At 33.5% G+C, this 21,864-nt stretch overlaps 1 long non-coding RNA gene and 1 pseudogene across 3 annotated transcripts; both read left to right on the top strand.

Moving 5' to 3' along the window:
* The first annotated feature begins 3,982 nt into the window (after positions 1-3,982).
* LOC148923377 (uncharacterized) lies at positions 3,983-7,705 on the top strand. 2 transcript variants are annotated; one of them, XR_016132524.1, is made up of 2 exons: positions 3,983-4,099; positions 7,169-7,705. It is a non-coding gene; the product is annotated as an uncharacterized LOC148923377 (long non-coding RNA). The 2 variants fall into 2 exon arrangements; XR_016132523.1 differs by having other exon boundaries at positions 3,991-4,099; positions 7,120-7,705.
* A 9,656-nt stretch (positions 7,706-17,361) lies between these two features.
* Positions 17,362-21,564, top strand: LOC125208559 (putative transcriptional regulator SLK2; annotated as a pseudogene). The gene is made up of 9 exons (XR_016132234.1): positions 17,362-18,222; positions 18,420-18,551; positions 18,737-18,785; positions 18,956-19,170; positions 19,266-19,334; positions 20,058-20,158; positions 20,275-20,368; positions 20,448-20,517; positions 20,702-21,564. The product of XR_016132234.1 is annotated as a putative transcriptional regulator SLK2 (transcript).
* Positions 21,565-21,864: the final 300 nt, after the last annotated feature.

Here is a 21,864-nt window from a genome sequence, read left to right as displayed (position 1 = left end):
ACTTAAAATAATGAAAAAGAACTTGAAATTATATTATATCCATATATAGAGGCTTACAATGCATTTTTTGAAACATGGATGCCTCTAGCGTTCGACTTATCATAGTTTACACTTAAAGTTTAGGGTTCGACTTATCATAGCTAATTTTATAGTTTACACTTAAAGTATTTAAAGTCATGCCTTGAATTTGGTTCACTTTTATCGAAAAGCGTTAAATATTTTGCCAACTAACCATTGTGATTTGATGTGATAGCTCTAATATCAAATCATGCTTGCTTAAAAAGTGATTATGTACCAATTATTAAAAAGAAAATAAGAGGTATTTGTCGCTAAAATAATTAACTCTGGTTGAATAGTAGTATCTTTCATAAACTTAAAAATTGGATGGAAAATTATGAATTAAGTATGACGTTGTAAACAATTTCTCCATTTAACATTCCGACTGAATTAAAATTGACTTGGCAAAAATAAAACTGAAGTCACTAATTTGATAACGTAATTTGTTTAATACTACTATGTATTATAACGAAATAAACTTTCAAATACCAGTAACGATAAATCATTAGAGTCAATCTTTTAAATACTTGTAAGATATTAAATGTCTATATTGTCATTTTAAGATATACATTACTAATTTACTAAATGTATATTTTTTTACTATTATTGTTAATGTTAATAGTTCATTTATTGCAAATTTTAAAAATATAAATAGAGAAAACTGTGAAACAGGTATGATAAGATATTAATATGAAGTAATACATATCAGATAAATTATTTGAAGAGAGAGCAAAAAGAAGGAACATGTAAGTAGAGAGAGAAAAATAGGTTTTCATTATAAATTCATCTCCAATCATTTACATCAAACTCAAACTCACTTTTGAATATACGTCACACTAAAAAATAATTCATCCAATAATTTACATCAAATTTAAGATTTACACCATTTTTGGGATTTTGCCTGACAAAACTTCAGCAGTAACACCAAATATTAGGGGTGGTAAATCGTGCGTGTTGTGTCGTTATCGTGTCGACACGATAACGATTATCGTGTCGACACGATAACGACACGACACGATAACAACAAACACGAACACGACCCGTTAAGAAAACTCCAAACATGAACACGACCCGCTACCCTTAGACACGAACACGACACGAACCCATTAACGACACGAACCACTTCGGGTCAACACGATACGATAACAACACATATACGACACAACACGATAACAACACTATAATAATATTATAATATATTAATATTATTTCTAATATGAAAATTTTAATTTCAATTTTAAATTATTAAATTTTTAAAATTTTAAAATAAATAAAAATAAAATTAATATTATATATACTTAACGTGTAACACGAACACGACACGAAATTTTCGTGTCCTTATCGTGTCGACACGATAAGGACACGAACCCAATAAGCATTGACACATACCCATTAATTTCGTGCGGGTTCATGTCGTGCCAAAAATTGTTAGTCCTACCAAATATTGTGTTGTTTCACAAAAAACACCAAAAATGGGTGTTTGGTGTAGGTTGTAGAAGATTTCTACACCAAAACTCATTTTTGGTGTATGGTTGGAAATGGTCTAAGGGAGAAACCATAAAAGTGAAATGATAAATACTGCTCTCTTCGTTCCAAGATAAGCTAGTCATATTTTTTTTGGGGATGTCCCATTATAAGTGAGTTATTTCTCTTTTTAGCAAAAATTTTCATCTTTTATTTTATTCTCCACCTACTTTATTCTCTCTTTACTTCTATACTTTTCTTTCTCTATTACTTTCTTCTATCTACTTTAACTAGGCCTGCTTATTCGACCGGTTAACCGGTTTTAAATTTTCATAAATCCTAGAACCGGAACCGAAACCGGAATCGATCGGTTCCGGTTTGGAACCGGTCGATTCCGGTTCCAAACCGGAACCGATGTGTAATTTTAATCCGAATTTATTTATAATTTTAAATAGTTCAATACTAAAAAAATAATAAGCCAACATCTAGAAATATAACAAATAATACATAAAAAATCAAGTAAATACACAAAAGTACAAACCAACAATACAATAATATTCATATATGGATAAGAGTGATGCCAAGTGTAGTAGGTCGAACTAATTTATGTTAGCAATTTTTTAATTAAAAAATAGGACTTCTAAACTTTAGCAATTTTTTAAAAAAATAAGTTTTAAAATTGAATTCCATTTCCCCTTTTTGGCTAAATTCAATGGAAATTTCTAATATTACTAATTGATCTGGTTGTGACTTTTATGGTTTATAACGGAACAGTTAATAAATTATTCACAAACATGTTAAAATCGTATATTAAATGAATTGTTACATATATTTGTTATAAAGTTAAATTTCTATCATATGAAATGATATTGTAATTGTATAAGTTCTTTTGGAAATTTAAAACAAACTTATGATGCCCTACTTATTGTAGTTTATTTAATCAAAAATTGATTGGGGAAATAATTGTAGATTCAAAGTATCACGGTTTAAACATTTTAAATACTTCAGAAACAGAGCTCGCAAATCTAACACTTTTTAAATCTAAAAATCACTCAATGTTTCAAATTATTTTATTATAATTCAAAATTAATTCAATTAAATTAGATTTATTAGTATATTAAATTATAAAAAAAATAAAATTGAATTATAATCCGGTTCCCGTTAGGAACCGGAACCGACCGGTTCCGAACCGGAACCGGTTTTATTTAAAAAGTTGGAACCGGTACCGGAACCGGAATCGGAAAATTCGGTTCCGGTTCCGATTCCGGTTAACCGAGAACCGGAGAACCGTTTAAGCACCCCTAACTTTAACTCTTTAAATATCAATTCCTTAAATCCCGTGCCTAAAAGAAATGCTTCGTTTATCTTGGGACGGAGTGAGTACCTAAGTACCTAATAAGAGTCCTATTTGGTTTTGGCACGGATTTTAATAAATACTCCTTCCGTCACCAAAGAATATGCATTTTGGGTTCATGCCGGGTTTTGATGCAAAATTGGTAAAGTAAGAGAGAGGTCGAGAGAAAATGTAAATAAAGTATTGTAAGTGGGGAATGAGTCCCACCTCATTAGAGAAAAAAAAAAAATTCAAAGTTGAAAAGTGCATATTCTTGTGGGACGGACCAAAAAGGAAAAAAATGCATATTTTTATGAGACGGAGGGAATATAAAGAAAAGTTGTTTGAATAAATTAGTGAAATATAGTCATACTTATAATAAAAGTGAGTGGAATAAGGTGGAATGTGGAGCTTACTTAATATTTATAGTAAAAATGAAATATGACTTTTAACGAGTGACGCATGGAAATAGTATATACTATAACTCTTATTCATGGACAGAAATAGTATTTTATTTACTTCATTCATCTTAATAATGATAAGACTTACACATATATAGTATTTTATTTAATTCATTCATCTTAATAATAATAACACTTACACATATTTATAATATATATGATAAAAAAACAAGAACTCCTACAACTCTGAAAAACAAATCTTAAACAATAATAATAGTACAATACATCTTAAAATAAGCTAAATAAGTAACGGAAAATGTGACATTCTTGACCCAAAATATATTATATATTTTTAGTTATTTCAATATTTGTAATTTCAAGTAAACAAGTACGGACTTCTGATATGAATGAAATAATAGAGGTGAATATTAATAATTAAAACGTAAACAAAAGGGAAATCATATTGCACGATCCAGAAATTACTACTCGGGCTACGTGGGCTTCATAGAATGTGATTGGAAATTTCATGCAGTAATTTTACTATTATTTATTGAAAATTGCAAAGGATTTTTTTTTAATTATTAAAATAGCTCTTCATTTATATGAGAGCTACACGTGTATATTAAATAGCAAGTGGAATTATAGATTGTACACCTCCTATTTTCTTAGTCGGTTAGACCGGCTTTGGGAATAATATAAATATAGGTATATACAATGAATATGGGAAGGGAGCAGTCTCCTTTCTGATGATAGAAAATTATTTGAGAAGAAGGTTTCGGTCACCTCATGATCAAGAGTTATAAATCTGAAGCAAGAATATTGAGCTTGAGTTAAATTATATCAGGTGTGTTTATATTACACTTTTAATCTTACAATATTGTTATATGATAAATTGGAATGAATATTTAGATTATATGGTGGAGGTTTGATATAAATTAAAAGTATTGAAATGATGCGATGGATGTGCTTTATAGATTGTATTAAAATTATTTAATGTGTATAATCCGAATATGCAGTTGATAGAGTTCATATGTTTTACATACGGTATTGAAAGTACATGAATCATATGACTAAAGAGGATCTGTGACGATCCTGCTCTGGATCTGAAATCACAATAGACATATTGGGACCTTCGGGTCAATTAAAATTGGGACCTTCGGATCAATCATATTGGGACCTTCGGGTCAATCATAGTAGGACCTTCAGGTCAAATCATATTGGCATTTTTAAAAATCTCGGGCAGATACAAGGCTTGAATTGTCACAGAATAATAAACTGGACAAAAAGGCATATGCATATGGATGTGAAATTGTGTATGATATTTAATGCTTATGGTTATATGTGTTGGTTAGAGGATTTGTTTGATAATTGTAATATTAAAGGTGAAATATATACACTGAGTTGTGGCTCATATAACCACTAGTATTTTTCAGAAGCAAGATATCGATGATATAGATAGATGTTTTTACTTAATGTATTTGATATTAGTGTTATATTTGACATGTGGGTAAAAAACTTTTAAATTTATTGATTTATTTACTATAAGAATATATGTAAAAGGGGTTTAAGTGTGACATATATAATTATAAGAATATAGGACAAAAGGATTGGTTGAGGCGTGACAGAAAACATCAGCTCACTCCTAGAATAAAGTAAAAGTCTAAGTCCCCATCAACTTCTCACGATTAAAAACCACATTGCTCTCAAGGACGAAGCCAAAAAAAATAAGCTTCCGTCTAATTATCGTTTGCAATCAAAATTGCATCATTTACCTGACGTGAGACTTCTTTTGTTACATGACCAATGACGACAACATATAGTTTTGGGAAATGGAATTTTGGAGGAAATTTACTTTCCACCATAGCCATTGTCTCGTCCTTTGCTTGTGGCAATTCGTCGTCGTTCTTGACGTTGGTTTTTTGCTAAATACGTAATTACCTCTGTCATTTTATTGAGAATTTGCGTCATCTGTCTGATGATGACTGATGCATCAAATTTTCGATAAACAACTACCAAAAATTCTTATCATGAGCAATAAGGATTCGAACTTCGATAGTAATGGAACCATTCAGATACTAGATGGTCAAAAATATCCCCACGAAAAACAGTCAATCGGTATCAGATAACTTGAAATAATCAAAATATTTTTTACTATCTAAAGTCCATTTTACTGGGTTAACACCAAAGAATCTAGGGGCACGAGGGGAGCTTGACAGCATGACCAACATGGTGGAAAAGAGTAAATCAATGAAAGCACCAATTAATATGAATTAATACGAGATCAATTCCCAACGAGCCAATGTTTGCGTATAAAAGAGAGATTGACGTGAATTTGGTAGGAAAAAAAACCCCTTATTGAAGTTCTAGAGGGCGATTGCCGTCATAACCGTGAATGAGAAAAATTTATGTATTATTGCTCAATGAATAAAGATCTATGTTGACCTTAGGGGTGAGCATTCGGGTTTCGGATCGGTTTTTTGCCAAAACTGAAGCAAACTCAAAAAACCGAATTTAGTTCAAAACCCAAACCGAATCGAACCCGAGAAACCAAAAAATCAAAAACCGAACTTCAAAAACCAAATTAAATCGAAAAAGACCGAAATTTAAAAAATAAAATGAAAAAAATAGTATATATTAATATATATATATATAATTTATTTTATTTTATATATACTGATAGAAAATAAATTTATATAATACAAAATTAATAGAATATATATAATACATACTATATAAAATACATTAAAATAATATCTATATGATATAATATATTAAATTAATAGAATAAATATATCTAATATTATATTTAATATATAATTCGGTTTTTTGTTTTTTTTTTCGCCCAAACCGAACCGAACTAAAAAATCGAAATTTTTGTATTTTTAAAACTGAACCGAACAAAAAAATCGAATCGAATTTCAAAATATCAATTTGGTTCAATTCGGATATTCGGTTTTCGGTAAACTCGGCCATCTGGCAACGAATTGACTCGGACTAGATGTTCATGGACTCGATTATTAAAGTTTGTGTGTCAATTGTCGCCACAAGATTCTTCATGGCAATCATTAGATTTGTCAAAGTGATGGGGACACCAAGCATATCTGAGTCGATTCCATGATTGAAGATTCTAGAGTGGAAATCCGAATTGCGTGAATAGAAAGAAGAGAACACAGTGAAAACACTAATTTGTTAGGCTTTGGGTTTCCCTAACGGTTCAAAGGAGTGGAATTACCGTGAGTTTTGTAGAGAGAAAATAGAATAACCCTAGTGGAAGTTCTAGGGACGATTTCCGCCAGAACTGTGACTGAGAATAATTTGTGTATTATTTCTCAATGAATAAAGATCTACATTGACTTTCAATTTAAAAAAGAGTGAACTACAAAAAAACACCCCTACGTATGGACGTTCGTACGCTGGAGGTACCTATATTTCAAAAAATGCAACAGGCCCCACTACGTATATGTATAATATCATTTGAGATCCTTTTTCACTGTTTCCGATTTTCTATGCCCTTCTGACCCACTTTTTTTTTTCTTCCCAAAATACCACCCAAGGCATTTCAGTCATTCCATTTATTCATCATTTAATTTAATATATAAAATTTGGTTAAATTGATGAATTAATATATTTACCAATTGTAATTATCATATATTTACAATTTCATTTTAAAAAAATATTTACAAAAACATATATAACTAAAATAAACATAAATCATTCCTATGATAACTATTAGTTGATGACTGCCACACTGATGAGATAAGATGAGAGAACAGATAGATGGGAGAAGAATAGAGAAGTCATAAATAATGATAAAAGCGAGAAAGACTAAAGCACTGATAAGGCTCGTTTCATGCATTGGTTTAGGGTTAAAATTCTGTGTATTTGGGGCATTAATGTGCATTTATGAGTTCAGAAGCGTAGTGAATCTGCTGGACCCAGGAGTTGTTGTTACCTGACCTGGCAGATGTAAAAGAGATGGAATTGAAGTAAAAATCAGAAGTCGTCGCTCGGACCTGGGAGAATCAAAAGTTGGCGACAGGAGCAGAATGAAGCAAGAGTAGATTATTTTAAAGAGTCTTACTCAAGGGCAAGAGCGTCAAATCACCAGAGGGATACCCTAGGGATTAGAGCCTCACATATATAAAGAGCTCAACCTTGAAGAACAAGATAGCCACTTCTACACTTTCTTAGCTCAAGTTTTCGTTCCATGCTTTAGTTCCACACTTCAAATTTCTCTTTTCGTCTGCTGCGCACTTGGAGATGGAGGATTCTGGCCACCGTGGTTCTCATTATTGTTATTTTGCTGCTGTGTAACACTGCCTTGTGAAGGCGAAGAAATAATCTTTACTTGCTTTCGTTTAGTACTTGTTGGTTTTAAATTTCGGAACTCTAGTTCTGACTTCGAACCTATTTCTCTTTACTATGGAAGTTTATGTTGGTTTCTGTTGCATATCGCTGAGTTGATGTTTATTTCTTGCTTTTAGCTTTCGTTATTGTTTATTGTTGGATGTTTGGAGCTGAGATCTGTTGGTTTGTTGATGGAGGTTGGGGATTTGCGTATGGAGATGTCTGGATTTGTTGAATCGTGATGTATTTGGGTTGGAGTTTCGCGTATTTGGAGTTTGTTGTTTACGTTGTGCATGATTATGGCTATTTACTTTCTGTTTCTGCATCCTTTAGGTCTAGTAGCGTAGATCTGTTAGTTTAGGCGTTAATTTCTCGTTTTAAGTTTAGATCTGAAATTTGCTCTGTTTTCATGGTGTTTAATACTCTGTTTTATCTGCTATTCTCGTTTGATTCCCGAAGAAGATGAAGTTGTTGGTAGTTAGAACCAGATCTGCTTTTGTCAGTACTTTCTGCATATGTACTTTGCTTTTTCTGCACCCCTAGACCCTGTCAGTACGATCTGCTTTGTCTTTTTGCTTTTCTGCATGCTTTTCCAAACCCTGGTAGTTTAAGGAAACTTGTCTTTACTTTTCGCTTTATGCTTGTCTGTCCAAATTAGGAAAGTGTGTCTATTAAGTTTACTCCAGTTGTTTTAGAACTTAAAATATCTTAGTTTCTCTAAGTCATGTATGTTTCGTACGTTCTCAGTTCTTAGACCTAGTAGGTAGAGTAAAGTTTTTCCTATCTCTCAGACCCAGTAGTTTTAAGTTCTCGACCCACAAAATTGCATGGCAGCAGCCAAACCCCTTTTTCCCAAAACATTCTCAAATGCAGTTTCGTAACACCTTCGTCCTCGTGGGATCGATCCTTTACTTCCCTGTGCTAAGTTGTAGTATAGTGGGTTGAGGTTTTTGAAGGAATAGAGTGCACCCAACGACCCCTTTCTGATAGTTTCATGATCTTCTAGCCTCTGAAGTCTAGTCGAATCCTCTGGACCTGTAAGATCGAGTGAAATCATACCGTACCTGCACTGCACGTCTACTCTAGTCACTTCAAGCACCCTTGGAATGACATCTATACAATATATAAAAGGGGAGTTTTGGGGATATTTAGGAAAATAAAAAGAGTTTTAGGATATTTAGGAAAATGCTCTTTTGTAAAATAGATATTATTATTTAATTAAATATAAAGATTAATGTTGAAGACAACGTTCTTTTATTTAGAGTCAGTTTCCATAGTTAATGGATTAGTGGTATAGTTAGTGGCATAATGTTTAGTGTTAGTTTATTGAACAGAGGATGAAATATGAACTAAATATATAGGGGAAAATATAATTAGTGGAGTAGTATTATGTGTTTCATCTACTTAATACACACATGTGACCTGGCACAAATATTTTGATCGCTTTTGCTTGATTGAGATTGAAATTCCCAATCTTCAACGGAGAAACAGCGATGGTGGCGTGTGCCAACGTCGGCGTCCTTGGCTTACTCTTCGTTTTCATGTGTCTTCTGCGGAGGAGCAACGCCATATGGCTGAGTTTGCTGGCCTCTGGCACAAAGTGCGTCTCCGAAGAAATCCAGAGCAACGTCGTCATTTTGGCCGATTATGTCGTCAGATCCGATGACCACGTCCAAGCCACCCCTACCATTTCCGCTAAGGTACTTGAAATCCTTTGGCATTAAGCAGAGAAGAATAGAAAAGTATATTTCCGTTTCCATTAGTTTATCAAGTTTTTTTTCTTTAGTCTATCAAGTTTTCTAAATTTTTACAAATTAGTTATTTTGTTGGAGTTAGAATCCACTCGAAGGATTCAAGTTCGTAACAGATGGCCTTTTTGTTATTCATGATTTACTTTGTACATGTAATGTTACTTTTATAATGGTCAGTTTTATTTTTGTTCTAGGGAGTCATATATTTTTGGGGTTTTGAATGTAGCCAATTTATTTAACATATTTCCTCACTATGTACAAATAAAATAAATGAGAAGGGGGCATCCCCCGATCCAGTGGTTGTTCTCCGGGCCAATAGCAACATACCTTGACCATGTTAGAGGAAGTTCAATAAAGGAAGAATCAAGAAGACGTTGTGGTATGGAGACACGATTTTAAAATTAGGTTTAATTTATTAAAGCTTCGTTTGGTTATATATTTCAATACATGAGTTTCATCAACCGATTACTAAAGTTGTTAATGGAATATATTATTTACAGAAGTATATTATTGCTCTTGGTTAATATATTTATTAATTAGTTATGTTATGGGATTTGTTAATTTTTTTTATTTGAGTTATACACCGTATTAATTTAAACTAATTATTGTCTTAAATAAGTATGTATTTTTTGAAAATTTATCAATTTAAATAAATAAATTTTGATGTGTAATAGTATAAATAAATTAAATGAGAAATGAAAAAGAAAGAAATTTGATATTCTTTTACTTAAAATAAAAATTAAACTAATAAAGTAATAGGAACACTCATGTTCATTAGAACATTGCATAACACAAAGTATAAATTGACGGGTTGATATATAGTAATTTATATAAAATATATATGCAAAACTGAAAAAGTAAAGAAAGTAGGTGAATATGCATTTTTGTTTGAAGATTTGGTGTAAATCATTCATACAAAATCATCAGTTCATAAATTTCTTCACCAATAATTCATTGTATTATGAGTACATATTAATTATTTACACTTTTTATATAATGATATTATTCCTAATTTTGTTTAATTGATTTCGATTAAAAAAATTTTAATCAGCATCGTACAGGTGTAATACTAGTGTAGGTTAAAAGTCAAGGAAAAAATGGCATAAAAGACTCAAAATAGCGAAAATGAGTCTGAAATGATATTATACCTATATGTAGAGGTTTACAGTGCATTTTTTTAAACATGAGTATCTTTAGCGTTCGACTTGCCATACGTAGGGGCCAATTTTGTAGTTCACTCTTTATAGGATACTAACTAGACTCTATAAAAATAAAGATTACATAAAAATAGACTAAAATAAAATAGTATATGCTATCTTGTGACGTGATTTAGTAGATCGAGGGTCCTATCAAGTATGTTAGAAAATACCATAACTTAATAGCACTACTATATTAAAATAATGTCTTGCATAATAAAGTTTATAATTATAAATAGATTAATTTTTAAGGCATTCACAATGGGGCGGACGATATGCGGACGATGGGTTATCCATCGTCTGCGCCCGATAGATCGTCCGCGGACGATAGGCCTTCTACTATCCATCGTCCGCGGTATTGTCCGCCCCACTGTGGGCGACGCGGACAATGCGACGGGTTTTTGTTTTTGTTTTTTTTTTTAATTCATTAAACACGATATATTTACCTCACATTTTTCATTCAATTTCACTCTTCCACTCTCTCAATTCTCTCTATTTCTCATTCTCTCTATTTCACTAAATAGAATGAATCCTGAAGATTACCCAAGTCCGAATAGTCTGATGTTCGGTGGTGATGCACGGTGGCCGAGTACAGAAGCCGATGAATACCGGCCCTTCGGCTCCAACACCCAGTACGAGGATAAAAATTATAATGCGGACTTTAGAGCATCCCACTGCAAGTGGAAGAGTAGGAGGATAAGATGGTGACGTGTCGGAGCATAGGCGGACCTTATAGCGCCCTATCGTGGATGCCCTCGTTAACATTCAAAAAAATAAGAATACATAACGATGAGTTCAAATAAGGAGACAAAACAGAGGTAGAAAACAAAATTTTGCATTGTCGGTTGTTAGTTGTTACTCAATTAAAAGTTGTTAATGATTTCGGCGTATATTTTACCGCGGAATGTAGCTGACTCGATACATCATTACTGGCAGATATTTTAATCATTAATATAAATGTAATTATGACATATTATCGATGAATTTAAACATCCCTTTCAGAAACAAATGTATTTCTAAGAAAATGCTACAAAGTCCATGGTTCATTGGTTCCTATATTAAATATTTACTAAACCGTAACTAGTATATAGTGTTGTCCTTATTGGAATTTAAATGCTCCATACTTTCCATGTTATTTGAGACGTTTCTTTTCGGTACGAGACTTAGGAAATTTTTGTTTAGTGAGTTAAATAAAGTAGACGCGAGAATAAAATAAGAGAAAAAAAAAAGTAGGTGAGATAAAATGTTTTGTTTTTAGCCAATAAAAAGAATTGACTCCGATAACTTAGGATAATTCAAAATGAAATACGACTCAAATAACTTGGGATATAGGGAGTATGAACTAAGTACTACTCCTATCTTTTAGATAAAAACTCTACAATTGCATCCAATCAAGTTTCTCTTATCCAATTTTATGTATTTTAGAGAAAGAAATAAAAAGGAGAAGAAACCGAAGACGAAGATAGGAAGTCAAAAAGAAAATTATTATTGTGAAAATATATGTTACTCCTAATATTTCAAATTAAATTCATAGACCACATAAACAGTAACAAAACTACAGTACTATTAAATAGGCAATACAGATAATATCGTTAGTAGCAAAAATAGAGTCTTCGAATGTTTTTGTACTGGTATTTCATTCTTGAATTAATTGTATGCTATCTGTTGATAATAATGAATAATAAATTGACAATAAAGTGTTGTAAACTAAAATATCGATCCAAAAGTAATTGCTACATCTATGCACGGAACTAATTGAAACTGACTAATACAGTATATAGCATAAGCATCCCAAGCATTGTCCTAAGCTCGATTTACACTACAAATTTTGTACTCTCTCCGTTGCATTGTAACTAAATCACTTCTTTATTGTACTCATTTTGAAAAAAATGATAATATGCTAAGTAAAGTAAGAGACAAATAATGTAGATAAGACTTTTGTTGTTATATATTATTATCTCGATTACTACTCTTTCTCCACTTTAAATACTCCCTATTTATTGTCATTTTCTAAAAACAAACTAATAGAGGGGTATGCACCAATTGTAATCTTATGCGTATGTATATAAGAGTTTAATTAAATTATAATTATGAAATATTAAATCGCGATTATGCTTCATTAGAGCAAAATTGTACATTATCAAATCCTAACCATAATTCCAAACAATTATGAAATAACTAATCAATGTTTGGATAAAAATTTCACGATGCTAGAGTATATATATTGTATATAAGTTTAGATGATAATAATTGAAGTTGAAAAGCTGAAATCCAACACCATCACATCCACCGACACTACCGTCGGTTGCAGACTTATTTACTTGCCAACTTTGGGAACTATTGTTTACATCATTTACTATTTCAGGTGAGGCGTATACTATTCTTTTTGTCTGAAACTTACTTTATACTACCAGTATTTATTTTATTTTGGCCACTTTTTTTTGTTCTTTTACTAAATACTCCTCGTCCTGGACACTTTGACCCGGCCCAAAATTTAAGAAATCTAATGAAAAGTAAGTTGAAAAAATTGGTAGAATGTGGATCCTACTTTTAAAGTATTAGTTTTATAATAAAATGTGAGTAGGAATGAGTTAGTGGAATATGAGGTACACTACTAAATGATAAAAGTGAAGTGAGACAAATTATGTGGGACGACTCGAAATGGAATACTAGGTCGAATTATCTGGGACGGAGGGAGTAAATGAAATATGTTCCAATATCTTATTGTCTACAGTAGTACACGAGAAAAATAAATGCATAACTAAATTAAGTTTCAAAATTGATTTTCTATAGTACTACATTATATACACAAATTTGGTGATTAAATGAAAAACATATACTACTGGAGTTCATTTGTGACTTTTTTATTTATTTATTTTATCAATCTTGTCGATTTCAATTCTACCTATTTAACCAACCTATTTTGAATGAGATTTCGATGTAATAGATAACAATGTTTCACTAACAAGGAAAATAGTAACTACTACTCCAACCTTTACGTTTAAATTTAAGTAAGAAGCCTAGACTAAGTGATAATTGAGGAACTAAAAGACTCTCGCTAAGGACATATTTTGATTGTGTGCGGTAGGGTACATTACTGACATTATAGTAAAGTATTATACCTTATGTAATTTGAAATGCGATTAATAGTTAAACTCCTTTATTTTATGTATTACGGAGTATTAGTATTTTTAAGAATAATTTGCCCTAGTAAATTGTAATGTGGACAAAAGAGAGTATTAGTATTTTTAAGAATAATTTGCACTAGTTAAATTATGCATTACCCAATTTAATTGTTTAATTGTGTTCTTATTAATGTTTATCAAATGGTTCACAAATTAAATTTAAATGTAGACCAGTTTTAGAGCAAGATTTGGTGGGGTGGGTGGATTTTATTAGAGCTTATTTTTTGGTGGGGATGTGCGGGTTTAATTCAACACAAATTAATTGCTGGGTTGAAAATGACCTTAGCTCTAACTCAAAGTGGAACAAGCCCGAATGTGGATTTATTGATAGGCCTTATCCGTTTCTTAAAGGAGGTCCAAAAAAAATATATGGGCCTTCTAATTAAAATTAGTGGCTTTTAATTCAAGATATCGATTGATAATTTGGTACAATGATCGAATTAATATTTATAGGTCTTAACGAGGAATTCTAGTGTTTGAGATGTAAAATGTAAAACAATTCCCCATTAATAAACTTTGTGTGTGTGGAAAGCATGTTTGAAAATGATGTGCTTAATAAATAACACAAAAAGGTGAAACATTTTATATCTATTGTACTAGATGTTTGTAGGTAATCTCCGTCCCAATTGAATTGAATTGAGTCGTATTCATTTTTAGAATGTGTCAATAAAATTGAGTTATTTTTTCTTTTGACATAAAATAAAACATTCAATCACTCATACTATATTCCATCACATATTTTATTCTCTTTTTATTTTTTTCTATTTTATTCATCTCTCCAACTTTTCTACATATTTTTTTCATCTCCATGCTCAAAAGTTTGGACTCAACTTAGTTGGGATAAAGGGAGCATTAAAAACCAAATATGACTCGTGCATTTTTCTTACATTTACAATTAAATAAAGTACTCTTTTAACAAATGTGGTTTTCTTTTTCCATTTATTTCGATACTTATAGGACAAAAGATATTTAAGGAAACCAATAAGAAAACAACACTTATACTGGTTGTGAATGCATCCAAAAAAATTTTAGCTTTGAAATATCATAGAGAGTGAACTACAAAATTGACCCATACGTATGACAAGTTGAATGCAAGAGATACCTATGTTTAAAAAAAATGCACTGTAAGCTTCTACGTATGTGTGTAATATCATTTCAGACCCTTTTTCACTATTTTGAGTCTTTTATGCCCTTTTCTCCCTTACTTTTAACCTATATGCCATTCCTAGGGTATTTTAGTCTTTCTCACTTTTATTATTATATAATACGTTTATTTTATATTTTGAATTAATTCATAAATATTTTAAATTTAATTAGATTGATAAATTAAAATACTTATCGATAGTGTTATTATTTGTGGAAATTCTTAGAATAGGTGTATGTTTTTATATTAGTTGGATAAGTTTTTGTAAATAAATTTTTTTGAATAAAACAGTAAATTATGTAATACAATATGAAATGATAATTAGAATTGGTAAGTATGTTAATTCATCAATTTTACCTAGTTTTATATACTAAAATAAATGATGAATACATACAAGGACTTAAATGCCATGGGTGGCATTTTGGAAAAAATTTGAGGGCCAAAAGGGCATGGAAGACCCAAAAAAGTGAAAAATGACTCCACTTGATATTTTATCCATACGTGAAACATAGATACCTCCAACGTTTAAACGTCCATACGTAAGGGTGTTTTTTGTAGTTCACTCTATCTTACTAAAACCAGTGTTTTAAAAACCGGTTTGGACCGGCCGGTCGGACCGGTTCGGCCGCGAACCGGTGACCTCTCAGGTCCGATTCACCATATAAAACCGGTGGAGCATTGAACCGTTTTGGACCGGGTGAACCGGCCGGTTGGACCGAAAACCGGGAATCGGTCGAACCAATTACCAAATTTTTTTATTTTTAAAAATGAATTAAAAATCAATTTAAAAAAAATTTACCCTAAACTTTCATTTCATATTAACCCATACTTGTATTGGACCTATGAATTTATAAAAACTAGCTTAAAAATCATTTGTGTCTTTCTTTTATAGAAGTATTCCACAAGATTGTTCTTTCATTTTTCAATGTGGGATGAAAAGCTTATTATAGTTAGCTTTTACAATCTTTTGCCTTTACTTTTTCAATGTGGGATGTAGTTTGTTTTGTTAATATGTACTACTTCATATTATATCAACTATCGACTATATACTAATTGTATATTTATAATTAAAAGCTATATACATATTTTATATCATAACTAAAATTAATAAATCTTAATTAACTTTCAAATAAAGTTTTAATTACTAATGCTTAGATTGAAAATAAAATAACAAGAATATATAATGGGAGAAGTGTTCATAACATGAAAATTAATATATAGTATAATAAAAATATGAATATGTATTTTTACATTACTAGTATTACTAGTTAAGAATTGGTATATATATGTTTTATCTATACTTATATATCTCTATATTATTTAAAATTAAATTATATATTGCATTAATGCTTGTTTATTTACATATACTCGTATATGTATTTTTGAAACCAAGTATTTTATAATAAATATGTATTTAATTATATACTCATATATATATAAATGCTACAGTAAAACGGTTCGACCGATGGTTCGATCGGTTGGACCAGTTGAACAGTGAACCAGTAGCCTCGCTGGTTCGCTCGCCGGTCCGGTTTTTAAAACACTGACTAAAACTGTTGGTATGGTTTTAATTTTTAAATATCCTAAAACAACCTCAGCTGAGCGATTCTGACACCCAATGACATATTGCCGCGTATACCTACGACAAACATGAGCCATTGATTCCTGTACTGGTTCTACACCCTTACTAATCGTCTGACACGTGTATCTTACCGCCTACAACCGGTGATTCATAATTTTCGACTGGCTGCAGCCGATAACTCCCCCTTTTGTTTCCCGCTAGGTAGCTGCTGAGGTGAACACTGATCACCAGCTCAACTTGCTTTCCCTTTTTATGTGAAAACTCTCTCTCCCCCTCTCCCTCAAAACGCGGAAGTAAGTTTTTAGAAATTTTTAAGGTGAACATTTCTAGTGCAGACCTCTGAATTTTGTTGTCATCCCGAATTTGGATCAATTGTGAATTTTCAATCTCTGGTTATAATCTGTGTCGTCCGAGGTTAACTAATTTGAAGCTTAATATGTAGTAATTTTATCTAATAAATATTGGTGCGTGAGGAATCCGAATTAATTAACTTAAAATTGGGTATGATCACTCCTTTGCTGTAAGGCGGGTTTGTTTACCAGGTTCGGTTGTAGCTCAGTTGAGTGCGTAATCAGTTGGTGCTTTTGCTTTGCTTTTACTTTTAAGTTGTGTGGCTTAAGTAAATTTATGTTTAAGTTGGAAATTAGGGTTTGGTGAAAGTAATTGTATGGGTGTGTAGTCGAGGTGGCGAAGTTTCCGTTTGTTGTGTAGATGGCTTGTTACTCGTGTTCCGTGCTATTTTTATGCGAGTTTTAGCTGTATTTGTTGTATACTGATACTCTGCTTGCTGACAGCTGCAAAACAAACCATTTTGGCATATATGATTACCGGATTATTGGGGGATATCTGGTTAGGTGGTGTGAATTGTTTATAAGTACTAAAACTCAGATCCCCGTCACGGATGGTGCCTCCAAGGGTGGCAGGAGGAACGACACAATCGTCTTCAAGCTCGGGAATTTTCTTTCAAGGGGATGGGCAGGGCCAGGTTCCAGGAAATTCCCAGTTCAGTTCAAGGCGTGCACAGGCACAACCAGGACCCTTTTCCGGGGATGTCAGCAATACATTCTTAAATAGTCTGGGAAGCTCTGCCCCAGTGTTGGGGCAAGTTCTTTGGTTACTGATGCGAACTCAGGACTTTCAGGAGGCCCCCACCTTCAAAGAAGTGCTAGTGTTAATACAGAATCATACATGCGCTTGCTTGCCTCGCCCATGTCATTCTCATCTAATAATATTAGCATCTCAGGAGTATCCTCAGTTGTACAACAAAGCTCTATTCAAGATCCTGGTTCACAGCACACCCAGCAGCATCATGGAGTTTCCAGTGCTACGTCTTTGCCACACATGGAGCAAATTGCAAGGATGCAAAACCCAGGACCAAACTGTAATGTCTCAGCTACAGAAAAAACCCCATTGGATATCAAGCAGGAAGATATTGTACAGCAGCAGGTTTTGCAACAGCTGTTTCCATGCATTTACAGAACTCTAATCCTCAATTGCAAGGTTTGATCCGCAACAGAGATTAAGGCAGCAAGAACAACAGATTCTACAGGCTATGCCGCCACTGCAGCGGGCTCAGCTATTGCAGCAACAGCAGCAGTTGCAGCAACAGCAGCAGTTGCAGCAACAACAGCAGTTGCAGTTAAGACAGCAGCTTCAAATGCAGGGGATGCCATCTGGAACTGCAGTTAAACGGCCTTATGATGGTGGTGTATGCTCACGTCGTTTAATGCAATATTTGTATCACCAGAGACAACGTCCTACTGTGAGTACTTTAATCCCATTTGATTATATATGGCAGACGGCGGACCATGTATTTTGGTTGGCTACTGTTCTTTTTGTGTTGATATACAGGTCTCATGTCATTGCTAATTGATTTAAAAAATTTCTTCTATTTTGACCTGTGTCGGCAACCTTGTACATACCATGTTATGATGGCTGGACTTAGTTGCTTCCTTTCAGGACAATGCTATTGCCTATTGGAGAAAATTTGTGGCGGAGTATTACTCTCCACGTGCGAAGAAGAGATGGTGTCTATCCCTGTACAATAATGTTGGGCACCATTCAGTCGGGGTGTTTCCCCAGACTGCAATGGTATTGTTTCTTTTTTAATTCTATTGACTATTTTGTTATTGTCCTACAAAGGAACACAACTTCCCCATGAAATTCATGCACTTCCTCTTCTCTGTCTGTGGCATGTTCCTGTGTCTGTTTCTGCTTTTCTGTCTTTTTGTGTCCTTCCGAGCTGATTATGAAATTTGTTTGCTTTTGTTCCACAGGATGCATGGTATTGTGACATTTGTGGCTCAAAATCTGGAAGGGGGTTTGGTGCGTGTTAATCTCAACCTGTAGATGTTGCTTGAGTTAATTTAATTATTTGTTAAAATAATATTCTACCCATATTCACTCCATCTAGCATGCATAGCTGACTAAGTAACTTGTGAGTCAGCTAGCTTTTACTGCTCTGAAAATTTGACCTGCTTTTGTGGTTTTAACAGAGGCAACTTTTGAAGTTATCCCTAGACTTAATGAGATCAAATTTGCCAGTGGTGTAATCGATGAGCTTCTATTTCTGGACTTGCCTCGTGAGTGTAGATTCCCTTCGGGAGTAATGATGCTGGAGTATGCGAAGGCAGTTCAAGAAAGTGTATATGAGCAACTTCGCGTAGTTCGTGAGGGTCATCTTCGCATTTTGTTCTCTCCTGATTTAAAGGTAAACCGCAATATTAGTTGACTTGAAAGTTCGGTTGGGATTTTTTGTTCTTTGTTTTTAATTTGATTAACACTTGCCTCAACAAAACTTTTTAGATTTTGTCTTGGGAGTTTTGTGCACGACATCATGAAGAACTTCTTCCACGTCGGGTTGTTGCGCCGCAGGTAGACATCTTTTGATTGAGTTTACATGGGCTGAGCCCTACAATCTTGTTGCCAGCACAAGACAACATATTTCATATTGTTATACTTATCTAATCTTCATATTCTATGTTGCTTGTGATAAGCAGCTTGGATAACTAGTGAATGTGGTTTATACTTTTTGTTTTACTTTTGCATAATCATATTCTCTATTTGAGCTTGGCAAGCTACCTGCCTAGGAGTAACAGATTTCTTTTTTTTACTCTTGGAATATAAGATTAATACTCCATTGTAATAACATTGATAAGTGGGTTTGTTACTTGCTAATGAGTTGTGCACAATCTTTTACATGTCTCTTGTGCATCATGTTGTTACTCGAATCCTGTACCATAGTGATGAACTTTTAAATTATTAAAATGTTTTAAAATTGCAATACCATAATGACAATTAGTTTCATCTCCCACACATTTCAACAGTACTCACTTGGGTATTTGCTATGCTATAGCAGCAACTACATTCATTTGAATTTTCATGTAATCTAATGCCTCAATAGATTGTTCGACATTGTTGACAATGACATGTCTGTGGACTCTTGAGAATTTGATTTTCATTGCGTAGAAGTCTGGGAAGTTGATATACGGATTAGCATAGAGAGAAACAGTATACATTTAACTTATAGAAAAGATCTTGCACGAGGAGAGTGTTACATTTAGGTCATGGAGCTTATAGAACAAAAATCTGCGGCAGGTTAATCAATTGCTCCAGGTTGCTCAGAAATGTCAGAGCACGTTATCTGAGAGTGGGACAGACAGTGTTTCTCAGCCAGATTTACAGGCAAACAGTGCTATGTGAGTAAATATTAAGGACTTTGATTGGTTTAGATTTCTTTCATCTTGGTCTGGTGGTGTACTGACTTCCATATGGGATTGTGCTTGGGTATTAATTTAATGCTATTTTATTGTAGGGTCTTAGAAGCTGGGCGCCAACTTGCTAAAAGTTTAGAGTTACCGTCACTAAATGATCTCGGCTTCTCCAAAAGATATGTCCGGTGCCTCCAGGCATGTCTTAACCATTACATCCCCTTTAAGGCTAACAATCCCTTTCATCTAGTTTTTCATATTCGTCTACTGTTAGCAGATAGCTAATGTTGTTAACAACATGAAAGACTTGATGGATTTCTGCAGAGACCAAAAGAAAGGCCCTATAGGTAAGGGCATAAATTTGTATTTATGTATTTCTATGTAGTTCTAACAAATTTCGCGTTCATGTGCATGCCATTCTCTGTGTTATGCTGTATAATATGTTGTTGACATATTTGCATAACACCTGATTTACTAGCTTAAACTCATGTAAGATTGAACAGTCATTTCACCAATGCATTCTGTTTGCAGAGGGCTTGAACAGTTTCCCCAGATGTTCTTCTGCACCTCGGGTCCAGATGCAAGAAACACATCACATGGGAGGCCTTCAATGTCTTCCAACTGATCAGAACACACTCAACAAGCTCATGGCATTGCATCCCAGGCTCAATAGCAATAGCTCACATGCGGGGAGTAGTGGAGGAGCTTTGACTGGATCAGCACATGGTGGTCTTGCAATGACTAACTACCAAAATTTGCTGATGAGACAGAACTCAATGAACTCAGCTAATAGTGTAAATCAGCATGACAGCTCTTCTCCCTTCAATATTTCCAGTCAGACTCCGCGCACAACTCCAAGGTCTTCAGGCGCTTTGGCGGGAATGTTTCAGAATCCACAGATGGGTGGCTTTTCTGGTAGCCAAGCACCCCAGCAACATCAAATGAAGCAAAGTCAACCTCTGCTCTCACAAAACAACCAAACCTTACAACATCAGATGATTCAGCAGTTTCTACATGATATAAACAAAAAGAATAATGAGGGAGCAGCCATGCAGCAGACCTACTCCATTCAAAATCCCAGTGAGCTTGGCATCAGAAATTCTCCAGCAACATCTGCAGCTGGGAATGCTCAAGTGCAACCACCAAGCAGAAGCAATAGTTTTAAAGCTGGTTCGTTCAATAGTGAATCTACGGCATCTGTTGGTCATATGGGATATGGCCAGAAATCAGCATATATTCCAGAGAGCCTTCATTCTTCTGATGAGATGGTTCCGGACATTGCCCACCAATTCATCGAAAATGGCTTTTTTAACAATGATCTTGATGAAAGCATGAACTTCAGTTGGAAGGGATAACTTTTCATTTATGTGTATACATTACGCATGTGTTTGTATAGGCTGGTTTTACTTTAGTTTTTTTGTCCTTTTTCTTTTGGATGTTCCTTGATCCTGTAGAGCTTGTTCGCTCCCGTCTGAGGTGTCTTTTTGGCTTATGGTTTTCTTACAAAGGCCTTTGGCTAATGTAGACCGTATGTGTTTGTTTAGCAATGGTTTTCTAACAAAGGCCTTTGGCTAATGTGGTCCGATGATACTAATCAGTATCATTTTTGTTGGTGTAAGAATTTCTACCTGAGTCTGCATGGACAGATCTCGTCTTTTTAATGGTTTTCATTTGGCTTTGTTTCACATAACGTT

This window comes from Salvia hispanica, chromosome 6 (assembly GCF_029641045.1).
Source record: "Salvia hispanica isolate PSC_SH4W2 chromosome 6, Shi_PSC_v1, whole genome shotgun sequence".
NCBI lineage: Eukaryota > Viridiplantae > Streptophyta > Magnoliopsida > Lamiales > Lamiaceae > Salvia > Salvia hispanica.
Note: the sequence above shows the minus strand (reverse complement) of the source record. Positions and strands in the feature narration are given on the sequence as shown.